Raw genomic sequence first — 16,737 nt, 5'->3', positions numbered from 1 at the left:
AGGCCATTGCGGCTCGCCCTTAGGTGTCCTACTCGGGATAGCGTCATTTAAAGAATGAAGGTCGGCACGACGTTAAAAAAAAAAAAAAGAGGTGCAACACGAGGACTTCCCAGGAGGTCACCCATCCTAGTACTACTCTCGCCCAAGCACGCTTAACTGCGGAGTTCTGATGGGATCCGGTGCATTAGTGCTGGTATGATCGCACCTATTATAGTTCGCACACACAATTTTGTTAACCATGCGGCGCGAGAGAGCGTAACACTATCCGCGAAGCCTTGCGGGTACCGTAGGTGCCTGTCGAGGATGAGGCCATTGCGGCTCGCCCTTAGGTGTCCTACTCGGGATAGCGTCATTTAAAGAATGAAGGTCGGCACGACGTTAAAAAAAAAAAAAAAAGAGGTGCAACACGAGGACTTCCCAGGAGGTCACCCATCCTAGTACTACTCTCGCCCAAGCACGCTTAACTGCGGAGTTCTGATGGGATCCGGTGCATTAGTGCTGGTATGATCGCACCTATTATAGTTCGCACACACAATTTTGTTAACCATGCGGCGCGAGAGAGCGTAACACTATCCGCGAAGCCTTGCGGGTACCGTAGGTGCCTGTCGAGGATGAGGCCATTGCGGCTCGCCCTTAGGTGTCCTACTCGGGATAGCGTCATTTAAAGAATGAAGGTCGGCACGACGTTAAAAAAAAAAAAAAAAGAGGTGCAACACGAGGACTTCCCAGGAGGTCACCCATCCTAGTACTACTCTCGCCCAAGCACGCTTAACTGCGGAGTTCTGATGGGATCCGGTGCATTAGTGCTGGTATGATCGCACCTATTATAGTTCGCACACACAATTTTGTTAACCATGCGGCGCGAGAGAGCGTAACACTATCCGCGAAGCCTTGCGGGTACCGTAGGTGCCTGTCGAGGATGAGGCCATTGCGGCTCGCCCTTAGGTGTCCTACTCGGGATAGCGTCATTTAAAGAATGAAGGTCGGCACGACGTTAAAAAAAAAAAAAAAAGAGGTGCAACACGAGGACTTCCCAGGAGGTCACCCATCCTAGTACTACTCTCGCCCAAGCACGCTTAACTGCGGAGTTCTGATGGGATCCGGTGCATTAGTGCTGGTATGATCGCACCTATTATAGTTCGCACACACAATTTTGTTAACCATGCGGCGCGAGAGAGCGTAACACTATCCGCGAAGCCTTGCGGGTACCGTAGGTGCCTGTCGAGGATGAGGCCATTGCGGCTCGCCCTTAGGTGTCCTACTCGGGATAGCGTCATTTAAAGAATGAAGGTCGGCACGACGTTAAAAAAAAAAAAAAAAGAGGTGCAACACGAGGACTTCCCAGGAGGTCACCCATCCTAGTACTACTCTCGCCCAAGCACGCTTAACTGCGGAGTTCTGATGGGATCCGGTGCATTAGTGCTGGTATGATCGCACCTATTATAGTTCGCACACACAATTTTGTTAACCATGCGGCGCGAGAGAGCGTAACACTATCCGCGAAGCCTTGCGGGTACCGTAGGTGCCTGTCGAGGATGAGGCCATTGCGGCTCGCCCTTAGGTGTCCTACTCGGGATAGCGTCATTTAAAGAATGAAGGTCGGCACGACGTTAAAAAAAAAAAAAAAAGAGGTGCAACACGAGGACTTCCCAGAGGTCACCCATCCTAGTACTACTCTCGCCCAAGCACGCTTAACTGCGGAGTTCTGATGGGATCCGGTGCATTAGTGCTGGTATGATCGCACCTATTATAGTTCGCACACACAATTTTGTTAACCATGCGGCGCGAGAGAGCGTAACACTATCCGCGAAGCCTTGCGGGTACCGTAGGTGCCTGTCGAGGATGAGGCCATTGCGGCTCGCCCTTAGGTGTCCTACTCGGGATAGCGTCATTTAAAGAATGAAGGTCGGCACGACGTTAAAAAAAAAAAAAAAAAGAGGTGCAACACGAGGACTTCCCAGGAGGTCACCCATCCTAGTACTACTCTCGCCCAAGCACGCTTAACTGCGGAGTTCTGATGGGATCCGGTGCATTAGTGCTGGTATGATCGCACCTATTATAGTTCGCACACACAATTTTGTTAACCATGCGGCGCGAGAGAGCGTAACACTATCCGCGAAGCCTTGCGGGTACCGTAGGTGCCTGTCGAGGATGAGGCCATTGCGGCTCGCCCTTAGGTGTCCTACTCGGGATAGCGTCATTTAAAGAATGAAGGTCGGCACGACGTTAAAAAAAAAAAAAAAGAGGTGCAACACGAGGACTTCCCAGGAGGTCACCCATCCTAGTACTACTCTCGCCCAAGCACGCTTAACTGCGGAGTTCTGATGGGATCCGGTGCATTAGTGCTGGTATGATCGCACCTATTATAGTTCGCACACACAATTTTGTTAACCATGCGGCGCGAGAGAGCGTAACACTATCCGCGAAGCCTTGCGGGTACCGTAGGTGCCTGTCGAGGATGAGGCCATTGCGGCTCGCCCTTAGGTGTCCTACTCGGGATAGCGTCATTTAAAGAATGAAGGTCGGCACGACGTTAAAAAAAAAAAAAAAGAGGTGCAACACGAGGACTTCCCAGGAGGTCACCCATCCTAGTACTACTCTCGCCCAAGCACGCTTAACTGCGGAGTTCTGATGGGATCCGGTGCATTAGTGCTGGTATGATCGCACCTATTATAGTTCGCACACACAATTTTGTTAACCATGCGGCGCGAGAGAGCGTAACACTATCCGCGAAGCCTTGCGGGTACCGTAGGTGCCTGTCGAGGATGAGGCCATTGCGGCTCGCCCTTAGGTGTCCTACTCGGGATAGCGTCATTTAAAGAATGAAGGTCGGCACGACGTTAAAAAAAAAAAAAAAGAGGTGCAACACGAGGACTTCCCAGGAGGTCACCCATCCTAGTACTACTCTCGCCCAAGCACGCTTAACTGCGGAGTTCTGATGGGATCCGGTGCATTAGTGCTGGTATGATCGCACCTATTATAGTTCGCACACACAATTTTGTTAACCATGCGGCGCGAGAGAGCGTAACACTATCCGCGAAGCCTTGCGGGTACCGTAGGTGCCTGTCGAGGATGAGGCCATTGCGGCTCGCCCTTAGGTGTCCTACTCGGGATAGCGTCATTTAAAGAATGAAGGTCGGCACGACGTTAAAAAAAAAAAAAAAAGAGGTGCAACACGAGGACTTCCCAGGAGGTCACCCATCCTAGTACTACTCTCGCCCAAGCACGCTTAACTGCGGAGTTCTGATGGGATCCGGTGCATTAGTGCTGGTATGATCGCACCTATTATAGTTCGCACACACAATTTTGTTAACCATGCGGCGCGAGAGAGCGTAACACTATCCGCGAAGCCTTGCGGGTACCGTAGGTGCCTGTCGAGGATGAGGCCATTGCGGCTCGCCCTTAGGTGTCCTACTCGGGATAGCGTCATTTAAAGAATGAAGGTCGGCACGACGTTAAAAAAAAAAAAAAAAGAGGTGCAACACGAGGACTTCCCAGGAGGTCACCCATCCTAGTACTACTCTCGCCCAAGCACGCTTAACTGCGGAGTTCTGATGGGATCCGGTGCATTAGTGCTGGTATGATCGCACCTATTATAGTTCGCACACACAATTTTGTTAACCATGCGGCGCGAGAGAGCGTAACACTATCCGCGAAGCCTTGCGGGTACCGTAGGTGCCTGTCGAGGATGAGGCCATTGCGGCTCGCCCTTAGGTGTCCTACTCGGGATAGCGTCATTTAAAGAATGAAGGTCGGCACGACGTTAAAAAAAAAAAAAAAAGAGGTGCAACACGAGGACTTCCCAGGAGGTCACCCATCCTAGTACTACTCTCGCCCAAGCACGCTTAACTGCGGAGTTCTGATGGGATCCGGTGCATTAGTGCTGGTATGATCGCACCTATTATAGTTCGCACACACAATTTTGTTAACCATGCGGCGCGAGAGAGCGTAACACTATCCGCGAAGCCTTGCGGGTACCGTAGGTGCCTGTCGAGGATGAGGCCATTGCGGCTCGCCCTTAGGTGTCCTACTCGGGATAGCGTCATTTAAAGAATGAAGGTCGGCACGACGTTAAAAAAAAAAAAAAAAGAGGTGCAACACGAGGACTTCCCAGGAGGTCACCCATCCTAGTACTACTCTCGCCCAAGCACGCTTAACTGCGGAGTTCTGATGGGATCCGGTGCATTAGTGCTGGTATGATCGCACCTATTATAGTTCGCACACACAATTTTGTTAACCATGCGGCGCGAGAGAGCGTAACACTATCCGCGAAGCCTTGCGGGTACCGTAGGTGCCTGTCGAGGATGAGGCCATTGCGGCTCGCCCTTAGGTGTCCTACTCGGGATAGCGTCATTTAAAGAATGAAGGTCGGCACGACGTTAAAAAAAAAAAAAAAGAGGTGCAACACGAGGACTTCCCAGGAGGTCACCCATCCTAGTACTACTCTCGCCCAAGCACGCTTAACTGCGGAGTTCTGATGGGATCCGGTGCATTAGTGCTGGTATGATCGCACCTATTATAGTTCGCACACACAATTTTGTTAACCATGCGGCGCGAGAGAGCGTAACACTATCCGCGAAGCCTTGCGGGTACCGTAGGTGCCTGTCGAGGATGAGGCCATTGCGGCTCGCCCTTAGGTGTCCTACTCGGGATAGCGTCATTTAAAGAATGAAGGTCGGCACGACGTTAAAAAAAAAAAAAAAGAGGTGCAACACGAGGACTTCCCAGGAGGTCACCCATCCTAGTACTACTCTCGCCCAAGCACGCTTAACTGCGGAGTTCTGATGGGATCCGGTGCATTAGTGCTGGTATGATCGCACCTATTATAGTTCGCACACACAATTTTGTTAACCATGCGGCGCGAGAGAGCGTAACACTATCCGCGAAGCCTTGCGGGTACCGTAGGTGCCTGTCGAGGATGAGGCCATTGCGGCTCGCCCTTAGGTGTCCTACTCGGGATAGCGTCATTTAAAGAATGAAGGTCGGCACGACGTTAAAAAAAAAAAAAAAAAGAGGTGCAACACGAGGACTTCCCAGGAGGTCACCCATCCTAGTACTACTCTCGCCCAAGCACGCTTAACTGCGGAGTTCTGATGGGATCCGGTGCATTAGTGCTGGTATGATCGCACCTATTATAGTTCGCACACACAATTTTGTTAACCATGCGGCGCGAGAGAGCGTAACACTATCCGCGAAGCCTTGCGGGTACCGTAGGTGCCTGTCGAGGATGAGGCCATTGCGGCTCGCCCTTAGGTGTCCTACTCGGGATAGCGTCATTTAAAGAATGAAGGTCGGCACGACGTTAAAAAAAAAAAAAAAGAGGTGCAACACGAGGACTTCCCAGGAGGTCACCCATCCTAGTACTACTCTCGCCCAAGCACGCTTAACTGCGGAGTTCTGATGGGATCCGGTGCATTAGTGCTGGTATGATCGCACCTATTATAGTTCGCACACACAATTTTGTTAACCATGCGGCGCGAGAGAGCGTAACACTATCCGCGAAGCCTTGCGGGTACCGTAGGTGCCTGTCGAGGATGAGGCCATTGCGGCTCGCCCTTAGGTGTCCTACTCGGGATAGCGTCATTTAAAGAATGAAGGTCGGCACGACGTTAAAAAAAAAAAAAAAAGAGGTGCAACACGAGGACTTCCCAGGAGGTCACCCATCCTAGTACTACTCTCGCCCAAGCACGCTTAACTGCGGAGTTCTGATGGGATCCGGTGCATTAGTGCTGGTATGATCGCACCTATTATAGTTCGCACACACAATTTTGTTAACCATGCGGCGCGAGAGAGCGTAACACTATCCGCGAAGCCTTGCGGGTACCGTAGGTGCCTGTCGAGGATGAGGCCATTGCGGCTCGCCCTTAGGTGTCCTACTCGGGATAGCGTCATTTAAAGAATGAAGGTCGGCACGACGTTAAAAAAAAAAAAAAAAGAGGTGCAACACGAGGACTTCCCAGGAGGTCACCCATCCTAGTACTACTCTCGCCCAAGCACGCTTAACTGCGGAGTTCTGATGGGATCCGGTGCATTAGTGCTGGTATGATCGCACCTATTATAGTTCGCACACACAATTTTGTTAACCATGCGGCGCGAGAGAGCGTAACACTATCCGCGAAGCCTTGCGGGTACCGTAGGTGCCTGTCGAGGATGAGGCCATTGCGGCTCGCCCTTAGGTGTCCTACTCGGGATAGCGTCATTTAAAGAATGAAGGTCGGCACGACGTTAAAAAAAAAAAAAAGAGGTGCAACACGAGGACTTCCCAGGAGGTCACCCATCCTAGTACTACTCTCGCCCAAGCACGCTTAACTGCGGAGTTCTGATGGGATCCGGTGCATTAGTGCTGGTATGATCGCACCTATTATAGTTCGCACACACAATTTTGTTAACCATGCGGCGCGAGAGAGCGTAACACTATCCGCGAAGCCTTGCGGGTACCGTAGGTGCCTGTCGAGGATGAGGCCATTGCGGCTCGCCCTTAGGTGTCCTACTCGGGATAGCGTCATTTAAAGAATGAAGGTCGGCACGACGTTAAAAAAAAAAAAAAAAGAGGTGCAACACGAGGACTTCCCAGGAGGTCACCCATCCTAGTACTACTCTCGCCCAAGCACGCTTAACTGCGGAGTTCTGATGGGATCCGGTGCATTAGTGCTGGTATGATCGCACCTATTATAGTTCGCACACACAATTTTGTTAACCATGCGGCGCGAGAGAGCGTAACACTATCCGCGAAGCCTTGCGGGTACCGTAGGTGCCTGTCGAGGATGAGGCCATTGCGGCTCGCCCTTAGGTGTCCTACTCGGGATAGCGTCATTTAAAGAATGAAGGTCGGCACGACGTTAAAAAAAAAAAAAAAGAGGTGCAACACGAGGACTTCCCAGGAGGTCACCCATCCTAGTACTACTCTCGCCCAAGCACGCTTAACTGCGGAGTTCTGATGGGATCCGGTGCATTAGTGCTGGTATGATCGCACCTATTATAGTTCGCACACACAATTTTGTTAACCATGCGGCGCGAGAGAGCGTAACACTATCCGCGAAGCCTTGCGGGTACCGTAGGTGCCTGTCGAGGATGAGGCCATTGCGGCTCGCCCTTAGGTGTCCTACTCGGGATAGCGTCATTTAAAGAATGAAGGTCGGCACGACGTTAAAAAAAAAAAAAAAAAGAGGTGCAACACGAGGACTTCCCAGGAGGTCACCCATCCTAGTACTACTCTCGCCCAAGCACGCTTAACTGCGGAGTTCTGATGGGATCCGGTGCATTAGTGCTGGTATGATCGCACCTATTATAGTTCGCACACACAATTTTGTTAACCATGCGGCGCGAGAGAGCGTAACACTATCCGCGAAGCCTTGCGGGTACCGTAGGTGCCTGTCGAGGATGAGGCCATTGCGGCTCGCCCTTAGGTGTCCTACTCGGGATAGCGTCATTTAAAGAATGAAGGTCGGCACGACGTTAAAAAAAAAAAAAAAAAGAGGTGCAACACGAGGACTTCCCAGGAGGTCACCCATCCTAGTACTACTCTCGCCCAAGCACGCTTAACTGCGGAGTTCTGATGGGATCCGGTGCATTAGTGCTGGTATGATCGCACCTATTATAGTTCGCACACACAATTTTGTTAACCATGCGGCGCGAGAGAGCGTAACACTATCCGCGAAGCCTTGCGGGTACCGTAGGTGCCTGTCGAGGATGAGGCCATTGCGGCTCGCCCTTAGGTGTCCTACTCGGGATAGCGTCATTTAAAGAATGAAGGTCGGCACGACGTTAAAAAAAAAAAAAAAAGAGGTGCAACACGAGGACTTCCCAGGAGGTCACCCATCCTAGTACTACTCTCGCCCAAGCACGCTTAACTGCGGAGTTCTGATGGGATCCGGTGCATTAGTGCTGGTATGATCGCACCTATTATAGTTCGCACACACAATTTTGTTAACCATGCGGCGCGAGAGAGCGTAACACTATCCGCGAAGCCTTGCGGGTACCGTAGGTGCCTGTCGAGGATGAGGCCATTGCGGCTCGCCCTTAGGTGTCCTACTCGGGATAGCGTCATTTAAAGAATGAAGGTCGGCACGACGTTAAAAAAAAAAAAAAAAGAGGTGCAACACGAGGACTTCCCAGGAGGTCACCCATCCTAGTACTACTCTCGCCCAAGCACGCTTAACTGCGGAGTTCTGATGGGATCCGGTGCATTAGTGCTGGTATGATCGCACCTATTATAGTTCGCACACACAATTTTGTTAACCATGCGGCGCGAGAGAGCGTAACACTATCCGCGAAGCCTTGCGGGTACCGTAGGTGCCTGTCGAGGATGAGGCCATTGCGGCTCGCCCTTAGGTGTCCTACTCGGGATAGCGTCATTTAAAGAATGAAGGTCGGCACGACGTTAAAAAAAAAAAAAAAAGAGGTGCAACACGAGGACTTCCCAGGAGGTCACCCATCCTAGTACTACTCTCGCCCAAGCACGCTTAACTGCGGAGTTCTGATGGGATCCGGTGCATTAGTGCTGGTATGATCGCACCTATTATAGTTCGCACACACAATTTTGTTAACCATGCGGCGCGAGAGAGCGTAACACTATCCGCGAAGCCTTGCGGGTACCGTAGGTGCCTGTCGAGGATGAGGCCATTGCGGCTCGCCCTTAGGTGTCCTACTCGGGATAGCGTCATTTAAAGAATGAAGGTCGGCACGACGTTAAAAAAAAAAAAAAAAGAGGTGCAACACGAGGACTTCCCAGGAGGTCACCCATCCTAGTACTACTCTCGCCCAAGCACGCTTAACTGCGGAGTTCTGATGGGATCCGGTGCATTAGTGCTGGTATGATCGCACCTATTATAGTTCGCACACACAATTTTGTTAACCATGCGGCGCGAGAGAGCGTAACACTATCCGCGAAGCCTTGCGGGTACCGTAGGTGCCTGTCGAGGATGAGGCCATTGCGGCTCGCCCTTAGGTGTCCTACTCGGGATAGCGTCATTTAAAGAATGAAGGTCGGCACGACGTTAAAAAAAAAAAAAAAGAGGTGCAACACGAGGACTTCCCAGGAGGTCACCCATCCTAGTACTACTCTCGCCCAAGCACGCTTAACTGCGGAGTTCTGATGGGATCCGGTGCATTAGTGCTGGTATGATCGCACCTATTATAGTTCGCACACACAATTTTGTTAACCATGCGGCGCGAGAGAGCGTAACACTATCCGCGAAGCCTTGCGGGTACCGTAGGTGCCTGTCGAGGATGAGGCCATTGCGGCTCGCCCTTAGGTGTCCTACTCGGGATAGCGTCATTTAAAGAATGAAGGTCGGCACGACGTTAAAAAAAAAAAAAAAGAGGTGCAACACGAGGACTTCCCAGGAGGTCACCCATCCTAGTACTACTCTCGCCCAAGCACGCTTAACTGCGGAGTTCTGATGGGATCCGGTGCATTAGTGCTGGTATGATCGCACCTATTATAGTTCGCACACACAATTTTGTTAACCATGCGGCGCGAGAGAGCGTAACACTATCCGCGAAGCCTTGCGGGTACCGTAGGTGCCTGTCGAGGATGAGGCCATTGCGGCTCGCCCTTAGGTGTCCTACTCGGGATAGCGTCATTTAAAGAATGAAGGTCGGCACGACGTTAAAAAAAAAAAAAAAAGAGGTGCAACACGAGGACTTCCCAGGAGGTCACCCATCCTAGTACTACTCTCGCCCAAGCACGCTTAACTGCGGAGTTCTGATGGGATCCGGTGCATTAGTGCTGGTATGATCGCACCTATTATAGTTCGCACACACAATTTTGTTAACCATGCGGCGCGAGAGAGCGTAACACTATCCGCGAAGCCTTGCGGGTACCGTAGGTGCCTGTCGAGGATGAGGCCATTGCGGCTCGCCCTTAGGTGTCCTACTCGGGATAGCGTCATTTAAAGAATGAAGGTCGGCACGACGTTAAAAAAAAAAAAAAAAGAGGTGCAACACGAGGACTTCCCAGGAGGTCACCCATCCTAGTACTACTCTCGCCCAAGCACGCTTAACTGCGGAGTTCTGATGGGATCCGGTGCATTAGTGCTGGTATGATCGCACCTATTATAGTTCGCACACACAATTTTGTTAACCATGCGGCGCGAGAGAGCGTAACACTATCCGCGAAGCCTTGCGGGTACCGTAGGTGCCTGTCGAGGATGAGGCCATTGCGGCTCGCCCTTAGGTGTCCTACTCGGGATAGCGTCATTTAAAGAATGAAGGTCGGCACGACGTTAAAAAAAAAAAAAAAAAGAGGTGCAACACGAGGACTTCCCAGGAGGTCACCCATCCTAGTACTACTCTCGCCCAAGCACGCTTAACTGCGGAGTTCTGATGGGATCCGGTGCATTAGTGCTGGTATGATCGCACCTATTATAGTTCGCACACACAATTTTGTTAACCATGCGGCGCGAGAGAGCGTAACACTATCCGCGAAGCCTTGCGGGTACCGTAGGTGCCTGTCGAGGATGAGGCCATTGCGGCTCGCCCTTAGGTGTCCTACTCGGGATAGCGTCATTTAAAGAATGAAGGTCGGCACGACGTTAAAAAAAAAAAAAAAAGAGGTGCAACACGAGGACTTCCCAGGAGGTCACCCATCCTAGTACTACTCTCGCCCAAGCACGCTTAACTGCGGAGTTCTGATGGGATCCGGTGCATTAGTGCTGGTATGATCGCACCTATTATAGTTCGCACACACAATTTTGTTAACCATGCGGCGCGAGAGAGCGTAACACTATCCGCGAAGCCTTGCGGGTACCGTAGGTGCCTGTCGAGGATGAGGCCATTGCGGCTCGCCCTTAGGTGTCCTACTCGGGATAGCGTCATTTAAAGAATGAAGGTCGGCACGACGTTAAAAAAAAAAAAAAAAGAGGTGCAACACGAGGACTTCCCAGGAGGTCACCCATCCTAGTACTACTCTCGCCCAAGCACGCTTAACTGCGGAGTTCTGATGGGATCCGGTGCATTAGTGCTGGTATGATCGCACCTATTATAGTTCGCACACACAATTTTGTTAACCATGCGGCGCGAGAGAGCGTAACACTATCCGCGAAGCCTTGCGGGTACCGTAGGTGCCTGTCGAGGATGAGGCCATTGCGGCTCGCCCTTAGGTGTCCTACTCGGGATAGCGTCATTTAAAGAATGAAGGTCGGCACGACGTTAAAAAAAAAAAAAAAAGAGGTGCAACACGAGGACTTCCCAGGAGGTCACCCATCCTAGTACTACTCTCGCCCAAGCACGCTTAACTGCGGAGTTCTGATGGGATCCGGTGCATTAGTGCTGGTATGATCGCACCTATTATAGTTCGCACACACAATTTTGTTAACCATGCGGCGCGAGAGAGCGTAACACTATCCGCGAAGCCTTGCGGGTACCGTAGGTGCCTGTCGAGGATGAGGCCATTGCGGCTCGCCCTTAGGTGTCCTACTCGGGATAGCGTCATTTAAAGAATGAAGGTCGGCACGACGTTAAAAAAAAAAAAAAAGAGGTGCAACACGAGGACTTCCCAGGAGGTCACCCATCCTAGTACTACTCTCGCCCAAGCACGCTTAACTGCGGAGTTCTGATGGGATCCGGTGCATTAGTGCTGGTATGATCGCACCTATTATAGTTCGCACACACAATTTTGTTAACCATGCGGCGCGAGAGAGCGTAACACTATCCGCGAAGCCTTGCGGGTACCGTAGGTGCCTGTCGAGGATGAGGCCATTGCGGCTCGCCCTTAGGTGTCCTACTCGGGATAGCGTCATTTAAAGAATGAAGGTCGGCACGACGTTAAAAAAAAAAAAAAAAGAGGTGCAACACGAGGACTTCCCAGGAGGTCACCCATCCTAGTACTACTCTCGCCCAAGCACGCTTAACTGCGGAGTTCTGATGGGATCCGGTGCATTAGTGCTGGTATGATCGCACCTATTATAGTTCGCACACACAATTTTGTTAACCATGCGGCGCGAGAGAGCGTAACACTATCCGCGAAGCCTTGCGGGTACCGTAGGTGCCTGTCGAGGATGAGGCCATTGCGGCTCGCCCTTAGGTGTCCTACTCGGGATAGCGTCATTTAAAGAATGAAGGTCGGCACGACGTTAAAAAAAAAAAAAAAGAGGTGCAACACGAGGACTTCCCAGGAGGTCACCCATCCTAGTACTACTCTCGCCCAAGCACGCTTAACTGCGGAGTTCTGATGGGATCCGGTGCATTAGTGCTGGTATGATCGCACCTATTATAGTTCGCACACACAATTTTGTTAACCATGCGGCGCGAGAGAGCGTAACACTATCCGCGAAGCCTTGCGGGTACCGTAGGTGCCTGTCGAGGATGAGGCCATTGCGGCTCGCCCTTAGGTGTCCTACTCGGGATAGCGTCATTTAAAGAATGAAGGTCGGCACGACGTTAAAAAAAAAAAAAAAAGAGGTGCAACACGAGGACTTCCCAGGAGGTCACCCATCCTAGTACTACTCTCGCCCAAGCACGCTTAACTGCGGAGTTCTGATGGGATCCGGTGCATTAGTGCTGGTATGATCGCACCTATTATAGTTCGCACACACAATTTTGTTAACCATGCGGCGCGAGAGAGCGTAACACTATCCGCGAAGCCTTGCGGGTACCGTAGGTGCCTGTCGAGGATGAGGCCATTGCGGCTCGCCCTTAGGTGTCCTACTCGGGATAGCGTCATTTAAAGAATGAAGGTCGGCACGACGTTAAAAAAAAAAAAAAAAGAGGTGCAACACGAGGACTTCCCAGGAGGTCACCCATCCTAGTACTACTCTCGCCCAAGCACGCTTAACTGCGGAGTTCTGATGGGATCCGGTGCATTAGTGCTGGTATGATCGCACCTATTATAGTTCGCACACACAATTTTGTTAACCATGCGGCGCGAGAGAGCGTAACACTATCCGCGAAGCCTTGCGGGTACCGTAGGTGCCTGTCGAGGATGAGGCCATTGCGGCTCGCCCTTAGGTGTCCTACTCGGGATAGCGTCATTTAAAGAATGAAGGTCGGCACGACGTTAAAAAAAAAAAAAAAGAGGTGCAACACGAGGACTTCCCAGGAGGTCACCCATCCTAGTACTACTCTCGCCCAAGCACGCTTAACTGCGGAGTTCTGATGGGATCCGGTGCATTAGTGCTGGTATGATCGCACCTATTATAGTTCGCACACACAATTTTGTTAACCATGCGGCGCGAGAGAGCGTAACACTATCCGCGAAGCCTTGCGGGTACCGTAGGTGCCTGTCGAGGATGAGGCCATTGCGGCTCGCCCTTAGGTGTCCTACTCGGGATAGCGTCATTTAAAGAATGAAGGTCGGCACGACGTTAAAAAAAAAAAAAAAGAGGTGCAACACGAGGACTTCCCAGGAGGTCACCCATCCTAGTACTACTCTCGCCCAAGCACGCTTAACTGCGGAGTTCTGATGGGATCCGGTGCATTAGTGCTGGTATGATCGCACCTATTATAGTTCGCACACACAATTTTGTTAACCATGCGGCGCGAGAGAGCGTAACACTATCCGCGAAGCCTTGCGGGTACCGTAGGTGCCTGTCGAGGATGAGGCCATTGCGGCTCGCCCTTAGGTGTCCTACTCGGGATAGCGTCATTTAAAGAATGAAGGTCGGCACGACGTTAAAAAAAAAAAAAAAAGAGGTGCAACACGAGGACTTCCCAGGAGGTCACCCATCCTAGTACTACTCTCGCCCAAGCACGCTTAACTGCGGAGTTCTGATGGGATCCGGTGCATTAGTGCTGGTATGATCGCACCTATTATAGTTCGCACACACAATTTTGTTAACCATGCGGCGCGAGAGAGCGTAACACTATCCGCGAAGCCTTGCGGGTACCGTAGGTGCCTGTCGAGGATGAGGCCATTGCGGCTCGCCCTTAGGTGTCCTACTCGGGATAGCGTCATTTAAAGAATGAAGGTCGGCACGACGTTAAAAAAAAAAAAAAAAGAGGTGCAACACGAGGACTTCCCAGGAGGTCACCCATCCTAGTACTACTCTCGCCCAAGCACGCTTAACTGCGGAGTTCTGATGGGATCCGGTGCATTAGTGCTGGTATGATCGCACCTATTATAGTTCGCACACACAATTTTGTTAACCATGCGGCGCGAGAGAGCGTAACACTATCCGCGAAGCCTTGCGGGTACCGTAGGTGCCTGTCGAGGATGAGGCCATTGCGGCTCGCCCTTAGGTGTCCTACTCGGGATAGCGTCATTTAAAGAATGAAGGTCGGCACGACGTTAAAAAAAAAAAAAAAAGAGGTGCAACACGAGGACTTCCCAGGAGGTCACCCATCCTAGTACTACTCTCGCCCAAGCACGCTTAACTGCGGAGTTCTGATGGGATCCGGTGCATTAGTGCTGGTATGATCGCACCTATTATAGTTCGCACACACAATTTTGTTAACCATGCGGCGCGAGAGAGCGTAACACTATCCGCGAAGCCTTGCGGGTACCGTAGGTGCCTGTCGAGGATGAGGCCATTGCGGCTCGCCCTTAGGTGTCCTACTCGGGATAGCGTCATTTAAAGAATGAAGGTCGGCACGACGTTAAAAAAAAAAAAAAAGAGGTGCAACACGAGGACTTCCCAGGAGGTCACCCATCCTAGTACTACTCTCGCCCAAGCACGCTTAACTGCGGAGTTCTGATGGGATCCGGTGCATTAGTGCTGGTATGATCGCACCTATTATAGTTCGCACACACAATTTTGTTAACCATGCGGCGCGAGAGAGCGTAACACTATCGCGAAGCCTTGCGGGTACCGTAGGTGCCTGTCGAGGATGAGGCCATTGCGGCTCGCCCTTAGGTGTCCTACTCGGGATAGCGTCATTTAAAGAATGAAGGTCGGCACGACGTTAAAAAAAAAAAAAAAGAGGTGCAACACGAGGACTTCCCAGGAGGTCACCCATCCTAGTACTACTCTCGCCCAAGCACGCTTAACTGCGGAGTTCTGATGGGATCCGGTGCATTAGTGCTGGTATGATCGCACCTATTATAGTTCGCACACACAATTTTGTTAACCATGCGGCGCGAGAGAGCGTAACACTATCCGCGAAGCCTTGCGGGTACCGTAGGTGCCTGTCGAGGATGAGGCCATTGCGGCTCGCCCTTAGGTGTCCTACTCGGGATAGCGTCATTTAAAGAATGAAGGTCGGCACGACGTTAAAAAAAAAAAAAAAGAGGTGCAACACGAGGACTTCCCAGGAGGTCACCCATCCTAGTACTACTCTCGCCCAAGCACGCTTAACTGCGGAGTTCTGATGGGATCCGGTGCATTAGTGCTGGTATGATCGCACCTATTATAGTTCGCACACACAATTTTGTTAACCATGCGGCGCGAGAGAGCGTAACACTATCCGCGAAGCCTTGCGGTACCGTAGGTGCCTGTCGAGGATGAGGCCATTGCGGCTCGCCCTTAGGTGTCCTACTCGGATAGCGTCATTTAAAGAATGAAGGTCGGCACGACGTTAAAAAAAAAAAAAGAGGTGCAACACGAGGACTTCCCAGGAGGTCACCCATCCTAGTACTACTCTCGCCCAAGCACGCTTAACTGCGGAGTTCTGATGGGATCCGGTGCATTAGTGCTGGTATGATCGCACCTATTATAGTTCGCACACACAATTTTGTTAACCATGCGGCGCGAGAGAGCGTAACACTATCCGCGAAGCCTTGCGGGTACCGTAGGTGCCTGTCGAGGATGAGGCCATTGCGGCTCGCCCTTAGGTGTCCTACTCGGGATAGCGTCATTTAAAGAATGAAGGTCGGCACGACGTTAAAAAAAAAAAAAAAGGTGCAACACGAGGACTTCCCAGAGGTCACCCATCCTAGTACTACTCTCGCCCAAGCACGCTTAACTGCGGAGTTCTGATGGGATCCGGTGCATTAGTGCTGGTATGATCGCACCTATTATAGTTCGCACACACAATTTTGTTAACCATGCGGCGCGAGAGAGCGTAACACTATCCGCGAAGCCTTGCGGGTACCGTAGGTGCCTGTCGAGGATGAGGCCATTGCGGCTCGCCCTTAGGTGTCCTACTCGGGATAGCGTCATTTAAAGAATGAAGGTCGGCACGACGTTAAAAAAAAAAAAAAAGAGGTGCAACACGAGGACTTCCAGAGGTCACCCATCCTAGTACTACTCTCGCCCAAGCACGCTTAACTGCGGAGTTCTGATGGGATCCGGTGCATTAGTGCTGGTATGATCGCACCTATTATAGTTCGCACACACAATTTTGTTAACCATGCGGCGCGAGAGAGCGTAACACTATCGCGAAGCCTTGCGGGTACCGTAGGTGCCTGTCGAGGATGAGGCCATTGCGGCTCGCCCTTAGTGTCCTACTCGGGATAGCGTCATTTAAAGAATGAAGGTCGGCACGACGTTAAAAAAAAAAAAAAGGCAAACGAGACTTCCAGAGGTCACCATCCTAGTACTACTCTCGCCAAGCACGCTTAACTGCGGAGTTCTGATGGGATCCGGTGCATTAGTGCTGGTATGATCGCACCTATTATAGTTCGCACACACAATTTTGTTAACCATGCGGCGCGAGAGAGCGTAACACTATCCGCGAAGCCTGCGGGTACCGTAGGTGCCTGTCGAGGATGAGGCCATTGCGGCTCGCCCTTAGGTGTCCTACTCGGGATAGCGTCATTAAAGAATGAAGTCGGCACGACGTTAAAAAAAAAAAAAAAAAAAAAGACAAACACGAAGACTTCGCCAGGAGCACCCTAGATACTTGCCAAGACCATGCCTC

General features: G+C 51.3%; 53 non-coding genes and 1 pseudogene across 53 annotated transcripts; all 54 read right to left on the bottom strand.

The window, feature by feature from the left end:
- Nucleotides 1–88: 88 nt before the first annotated feature.
- LOC114926795 (5S ribosomal RNA) lies at nucleotides 89–207 on the bottom strand. The gene has a single exon (XR_003817219.1). It is a non-coding gene; the product is annotated as a 5S ribosomal RNA (ribosomal RNA).
- A 189-nt stretch (nucleotides 208–396) lies between these two features.
- On the bottom strand, nucleotides 397–515 carry LOC114926794 (5S ribosomal RNA). Its single transcript, XR_003817218.1, has one exon. It is a non-coding gene; the product is annotated as a 5S ribosomal RNA (ribosomal RNA).
- A 189-nt stretch (nucleotides 516–704) lies between these two features.
- On the bottom strand, nucleotides 705–823 carry LOC114926793 (5S ribosomal RNA). The gene has a single exon (XR_003817217.1). It is a non-coding gene; the product is annotated as a 5S ribosomal RNA (ribosomal RNA).
- Nucleotides 824–1,012: 189 nt separating this feature from the next.
- On the bottom strand, nucleotides 1,013–1,131 carry LOC114926792 (5S ribosomal RNA). Its single transcript, XR_003817216.1, has one exon. It is a non-coding gene; the product is annotated as a 5S ribosomal RNA (ribosomal RNA).
- Nucleotides 1,132–1,320: 189 nt separating this feature from the next.
- Nucleotides 1,321–1,439, bottom strand: LOC114926791 (5S ribosomal RNA). Its single transcript, XR_003817215.1, has one exon. It is a non-coding gene; the product is annotated as a 5S ribosomal RNA (ribosomal RNA).
- A 189-nt stretch (nucleotides 1,440–1,628) lies between these two features.
- LOC114926337 (5S ribosomal RNA) lies at nucleotides 1,629–1,746 on the bottom strand. The gene has a single exon (XR_003816780.1). It is a non-coding gene; the product is annotated as a 5S ribosomal RNA (ribosomal RNA).
- Nucleotides 1,747–1,936: 190 nt separating this feature from the next.
- On the bottom strand, nucleotides 1,937–2,055 carry LOC114926790 (5S ribosomal RNA). The gene has a single exon (XR_003817214.1). It is a non-coding gene; the product is annotated as a 5S ribosomal RNA (ribosomal RNA).
- Nucleotides 2,056–2,243: 188 nt separating this feature from the next.
- Nucleotides 2,244–2,362, bottom strand: LOC114926789 (5S ribosomal RNA). Its single transcript, XR_003817213.1, has one exon. It is a non-coding gene; the product is annotated as a 5S ribosomal RNA (ribosomal RNA).
- Nucleotides 2,363–2,550: 188 nt separating this feature from the next.
- Nucleotides 2,551–2,669, bottom strand: LOC114926788 (5S ribosomal RNA). Its single transcript, XR_003817212.1, has one exon. It is a non-coding gene; the product is annotated as a 5S ribosomal RNA (ribosomal RNA).
- A 188-nt stretch (nucleotides 2,670–2,857) lies between these two features.
- LOC114926787 (5S ribosomal RNA) lies at nucleotides 2,858–2,976 on the bottom strand. Its single transcript, XR_003817211.1, has one exon. It is a non-coding gene; the product is annotated as a 5S ribosomal RNA (ribosomal RNA).
- A 189-nt stretch (nucleotides 2,977–3,165) lies between these two features.
- Nucleotides 3,166–3,284, bottom strand: LOC114926786 (5S ribosomal RNA). The gene has a single exon (XR_003817210.1). It is a non-coding gene; the product is annotated as a 5S ribosomal RNA (ribosomal RNA).
- Nucleotides 3,285–3,473: 189 nt separating this feature from the next.
- LOC114926784 (5S ribosomal RNA) lies at nucleotides 3,474–3,592 on the bottom strand. The gene has a single exon (XR_003817208.1). It is a non-coding gene; the product is annotated as a 5S ribosomal RNA (ribosomal RNA).
- Nucleotides 3,593–3,781: 189 nt separating this feature from the next.
- LOC114926783 (5S ribosomal RNA) lies at nucleotides 3,782–3,900 on the bottom strand. The gene has a single exon (XR_003817207.1). It is a non-coding gene; the product is annotated as a 5S ribosomal RNA (ribosomal RNA).
- Nucleotides 3,901–4,089: 189 nt separating this feature from the next.
- On the bottom strand, nucleotides 4,090–4,208 carry LOC114926782 (5S ribosomal RNA). The gene has a single exon (XR_003817206.1). It is a non-coding gene; the product is annotated as a 5S ribosomal RNA (ribosomal RNA).
- Nucleotides 4,209–4,396: 188 nt separating this feature from the next.
- LOC114926781 (5S ribosomal RNA) lies at nucleotides 4,397–4,515 on the bottom strand. Its single transcript, XR_003817205.1, has one exon. It is a non-coding gene; the product is annotated as a 5S ribosomal RNA (ribosomal RNA).
- Nucleotides 4,516–4,703: 188 nt separating this feature from the next.
- LOC114926780 (5S ribosomal RNA) lies at nucleotides 4,704–4,822 on the bottom strand. The gene has a single exon (XR_003817204.1). It is a non-coding gene; the product is annotated as a 5S ribosomal RNA (ribosomal RNA).
- Nucleotides 4,823–5,012: 190 nt separating this feature from the next.
- Nucleotides 5,013–5,131, bottom strand: LOC114926779 (5S ribosomal RNA). Its single transcript, XR_003817203.1, has one exon. It is a non-coding gene; the product is annotated as a 5S ribosomal RNA (ribosomal RNA).
- A 188-nt stretch (nucleotides 5,132–5,319) lies between these two features.
- Nucleotides 5,320–5,438, bottom strand: LOC114926778 (5S ribosomal RNA). The gene has a single exon (XR_003817202.1). It is a non-coding gene; the product is annotated as a 5S ribosomal RNA (ribosomal RNA).
- Nucleotides 5,439–5,627: 189 nt separating this feature from the next.
- On the bottom strand, nucleotides 5,628–5,746 carry LOC114926777 (5S ribosomal RNA). Its single transcript, XR_003817201.1, has one exon. It is a non-coding gene; the product is annotated as a 5S ribosomal RNA (ribosomal RNA).
- Nucleotides 5,747–5,935: 189 nt separating this feature from the next.
- On the bottom strand, nucleotides 5,936–6,054 carry LOC114926776 (5S ribosomal RNA). The gene has a single exon (XR_003817200.1). It is a non-coding gene; the product is annotated as a 5S ribosomal RNA (ribosomal RNA).
- Nucleotides 6,055–6,241: 187 nt separating this feature from the next.
- On the bottom strand, nucleotides 6,242–6,360 carry LOC114926775 (5S ribosomal RNA). The gene has a single exon (XR_003817199.1). It is a non-coding gene; the product is annotated as a 5S ribosomal RNA (ribosomal RNA).
- A 189-nt stretch (nucleotides 6,361–6,549) lies between these two features.
- Nucleotides 6,550–6,668, bottom strand: LOC114926773 (5S ribosomal RNA). Its single transcript, XR_003817197.1, has one exon. It is a non-coding gene; the product is annotated as a 5S ribosomal RNA (ribosomal RNA).
- A 188-nt stretch (nucleotides 6,669–6,856) lies between these two features.
- Nucleotides 6,857–6,975, bottom strand: LOC114926772 (5S ribosomal RNA). The gene has a single exon (XR_003817196.1). It is a non-coding gene; the product is annotated as a 5S ribosomal RNA (ribosomal RNA).
- A 190-nt stretch (nucleotides 6,976–7,165) lies between these two features.
- LOC114926771 (5S ribosomal RNA) lies at nucleotides 7,166–7,284 on the bottom strand. The gene has a single exon (XR_003817195.1). It is a non-coding gene; the product is annotated as a 5S ribosomal RNA (ribosomal RNA).
- A 190-nt stretch (nucleotides 7,285–7,474) lies between these two features.
- Nucleotides 7,475–7,593, bottom strand: LOC114926770 (5S ribosomal RNA). The gene has a single exon (XR_003817194.1). It is a non-coding gene; the product is annotated as a 5S ribosomal RNA (ribosomal RNA).
- A 189-nt stretch (nucleotides 7,594–7,782) lies between these two features.
- Nucleotides 7,783–7,901, bottom strand: LOC114926769 (5S ribosomal RNA). Its single transcript, XR_003817193.1, has one exon. It is a non-coding gene; the product is annotated as a 5S ribosomal RNA (ribosomal RNA).
- A 189-nt stretch (nucleotides 7,902–8,090) lies between these two features.
- LOC114926768 (5S ribosomal RNA) lies at nucleotides 8,091–8,209 on the bottom strand. The gene has a single exon (XR_003817192.1). It is a non-coding gene; the product is annotated as a 5S ribosomal RNA (ribosomal RNA).
- Nucleotides 8,210–8,398: 189 nt separating this feature from the next.
- On the bottom strand, nucleotides 8,399–8,517 carry LOC114926767 (5S ribosomal RNA). The gene has a single exon (XR_003817191.1). It is a non-coding gene; the product is annotated as a 5S ribosomal RNA (ribosomal RNA).
- A 189-nt stretch (nucleotides 8,518–8,706) lies between these two features.
- On the bottom strand, nucleotides 8,707–8,825 carry LOC114926766 (5S ribosomal RNA). Its single transcript, XR_003817190.1, has one exon. It is a non-coding gene; the product is annotated as a 5S ribosomal RNA (ribosomal RNA).
- Nucleotides 8,826–9,013: 188 nt separating this feature from the next.
- LOC114926765 (5S ribosomal RNA) lies at nucleotides 9,014–9,132 on the bottom strand. Its single transcript, XR_003817189.1, has one exon. It is a non-coding gene; the product is annotated as a 5S ribosomal RNA (ribosomal RNA).
- Nucleotides 9,133–9,320: 188 nt separating this feature from the next.
- Nucleotides 9,321–9,439, bottom strand: LOC114926764 (5S ribosomal RNA). Its single transcript, XR_003817188.1, has one exon. It is a non-coding gene; the product is annotated as a 5S ribosomal RNA (ribosomal RNA).
- A 189-nt stretch (nucleotides 9,440–9,628) lies between these two features.
- On the bottom strand, nucleotides 9,629–9,747 carry LOC114926762 (5S ribosomal RNA). Its single transcript, XR_003817186.1, has one exon. It is a non-coding gene; the product is annotated as a 5S ribosomal RNA (ribosomal RNA).
- A 189-nt stretch (nucleotides 9,748–9,936) lies between these two features.
- LOC114926761 (5S ribosomal RNA) lies at nucleotides 9,937–10,055 on the bottom strand. Its single transcript, XR_003817185.1, has one exon. It is a non-coding gene; the product is annotated as a 5S ribosomal RNA (ribosomal RNA).
- A 190-nt stretch (nucleotides 10,056–10,245) lies between these two features.
- Nucleotides 10,246–10,364, bottom strand: LOC114926760 (5S ribosomal RNA). The gene has a single exon (XR_003817184.1). It is a non-coding gene; the product is annotated as a 5S ribosomal RNA (ribosomal RNA).
- A 189-nt stretch (nucleotides 10,365–10,553) lies between these two features.
- Nucleotides 10,554–10,672, bottom strand: LOC114926759 (5S ribosomal RNA). The gene has a single exon (XR_003817182.1). It is a non-coding gene; the product is annotated as a 5S ribosomal RNA (ribosomal RNA).
- Nucleotides 10,673–10,861: 189 nt separating this feature from the next.
- On the bottom strand, nucleotides 10,862–10,980 carry LOC114926758 (5S ribosomal RNA). Its single transcript, XR_003817181.1, has one exon. It is a non-coding gene; the product is annotated as a 5S ribosomal RNA (ribosomal RNA).
- A 189-nt stretch (nucleotides 10,981–11,169) lies between these two features.
- On the bottom strand, nucleotides 11,170–11,288 carry LOC114926757 (5S ribosomal RNA). Its single transcript, XR_003817180.1, has one exon. It is a non-coding gene; the product is annotated as a 5S ribosomal RNA (ribosomal RNA).
- Nucleotides 11,289–11,476: 188 nt separating this feature from the next.
- LOC114926756 (5S ribosomal RNA) lies at nucleotides 11,477–11,595 on the bottom strand. Its single transcript, XR_003817179.1, has one exon. It is a non-coding gene; the product is annotated as a 5S ribosomal RNA (ribosomal RNA).
- A 189-nt stretch (nucleotides 11,596–11,784) lies between these two features.
- Nucleotides 11,785–11,903, bottom strand: LOC114926755 (5S ribosomal RNA). Its single transcript, XR_003817178.1, has one exon. It is a non-coding gene; the product is annotated as a 5S ribosomal RNA (ribosomal RNA).
- Nucleotides 11,904–12,091: 188 nt separating this feature from the next.
- LOC114926754 (5S ribosomal RNA) lies at nucleotides 12,092–12,210 on the bottom strand. Its single transcript, XR_003817177.1, has one exon. It is a non-coding gene; the product is annotated as a 5S ribosomal RNA (ribosomal RNA).
- Nucleotides 12,211–12,399: 189 nt separating this feature from the next.
- LOC114926753 (5S ribosomal RNA) lies at nucleotides 12,400–12,518 on the bottom strand. Its single transcript, XR_003817176.1, has one exon. It is a non-coding gene; the product is annotated as a 5S ribosomal RNA (ribosomal RNA).
- Nucleotides 12,519–12,707: 189 nt separating this feature from the next.
- LOC114926751 (5S ribosomal RNA) lies at nucleotides 12,708–12,826 on the bottom strand. Its single transcript, XR_003817174.1, has one exon. It is a non-coding gene; the product is annotated as a 5S ribosomal RNA (ribosomal RNA).
- A 188-nt stretch (nucleotides 12,827–13,014) lies between these two features.
- On the bottom strand, nucleotides 13,015–13,133 carry LOC114926750 (5S ribosomal RNA). The gene has a single exon (XR_003817173.1). It is a non-coding gene; the product is annotated as a 5S ribosomal RNA (ribosomal RNA).
- Nucleotides 13,134–13,321: 188 nt separating this feature from the next.
- LOC114926749 (5S ribosomal RNA) lies at nucleotides 13,322–13,440 on the bottom strand. The gene has a single exon (XR_003817172.1). It is a non-coding gene; the product is annotated as a 5S ribosomal RNA (ribosomal RNA).
- Nucleotides 13,441–13,629: 189 nt separating this feature from the next.
- LOC114926748 (5S ribosomal RNA) lies at nucleotides 13,630–13,748 on the bottom strand. The gene has a single exon (XR_003817171.1). It is a non-coding gene; the product is annotated as a 5S ribosomal RNA (ribosomal RNA).
- A 189-nt stretch (nucleotides 13,749–13,937) lies between these two features.
- LOC114926747 (5S ribosomal RNA) lies at nucleotides 13,938–14,056 on the bottom strand. Its single transcript, XR_003817170.1, has one exon. It is a non-coding gene; the product is annotated as a 5S ribosomal RNA (ribosomal RNA).
- A 189-nt stretch (nucleotides 14,057–14,245) lies between these two features.
- Nucleotides 14,246–14,364, bottom strand: LOC114926746 (5S ribosomal RNA). The gene has a single exon (XR_003817169.1). It is a non-coding gene; the product is annotated as a 5S ribosomal RNA (ribosomal RNA).
- A 188-nt stretch (nucleotides 14,365–14,552) lies between these two features.
- LOC114926745 (5S ribosomal RNA) lies at nucleotides 14,553–14,671 on the bottom strand. The gene has a single exon (XR_003817168.1). It is a non-coding gene; the product is annotated as a 5S ribosomal RNA (ribosomal RNA).
- Nucleotides 14,672–14,858: 187 nt separating this feature from the next.
- Nucleotides 14,859–14,977, bottom strand: LOC114926744 (5S ribosomal RNA). Its single transcript, XR_003817166.1, has one exon. It is a non-coding gene; the product is annotated as a 5S ribosomal RNA (ribosomal RNA).
- Nucleotides 14,978–15,165: 188 nt separating this feature from the next.
- Nucleotides 15,166–15,284, bottom strand: LOC114926743 (5S ribosomal RNA). Its single transcript, XR_003817165.1, has one exon. It is a non-coding gene; the product is annotated as a 5S ribosomal RNA (ribosomal RNA).
- A 184-nt stretch (nucleotides 15,285–15,468) lies between these two features.
- On the bottom strand, nucleotides 15,469–15,587 carry LOC114926742 (5S ribosomal RNA). Its single transcript, XR_003817164.1, has one exon. It is a non-coding gene; the product is annotated as a 5S ribosomal RNA (ribosomal RNA).
- A 186-nt stretch (nucleotides 15,588–15,773) lies between these two features.
- LOC114926383 (5S ribosomal RNA) lies at nucleotides 15,774–15,891 on the bottom strand. The gene has a single exon (XR_003816827.1). It is a non-coding gene; the product is annotated as a 5S ribosomal RNA (ribosomal RNA).
- A 188-nt stretch (nucleotides 15,892–16,079) lies between these two features.
- On the bottom strand, nucleotides 16,080–16,196 carry LOC114926476 (5S ribosomal RNA). The gene has a single exon (XR_003816920.1). It is a non-coding gene; the product is annotated as a 5S ribosomal RNA (ribosomal RNA).
- Nucleotides 16,197–16,377: 181 nt separating this feature from the next.
- Nucleotides 16,378–16,490, bottom strand: LOC114926613 (5S ribosomal RNA; annotated as a pseudogene).
- Between the last annotated feature and the right edge of the window lie 247 nt (nucleotides 16,491–16,737).

Source organism: Arachis hypogaea, unplaced genomic scaffold (genome assembly GCF_003086295.3).
Source record: "Arachis hypogaea cultivar Tifrunner unplaced genomic scaffold, arahy.Tifrunner.gnm2.J5K5 arahy.Tifrunner.gnm2.scaffold_32, whole genome shotgun sequence".
NCBI classification, from domain to species: domain Eukaryota; kingdom Viridiplantae; phylum Streptophyta; class Magnoliopsida; order Fabales; family Fabaceae; genus Arachis; species Arachis hypogaea.
This window is presented reverse-complemented; position numbering and strand designations above follow the sequence as displayed.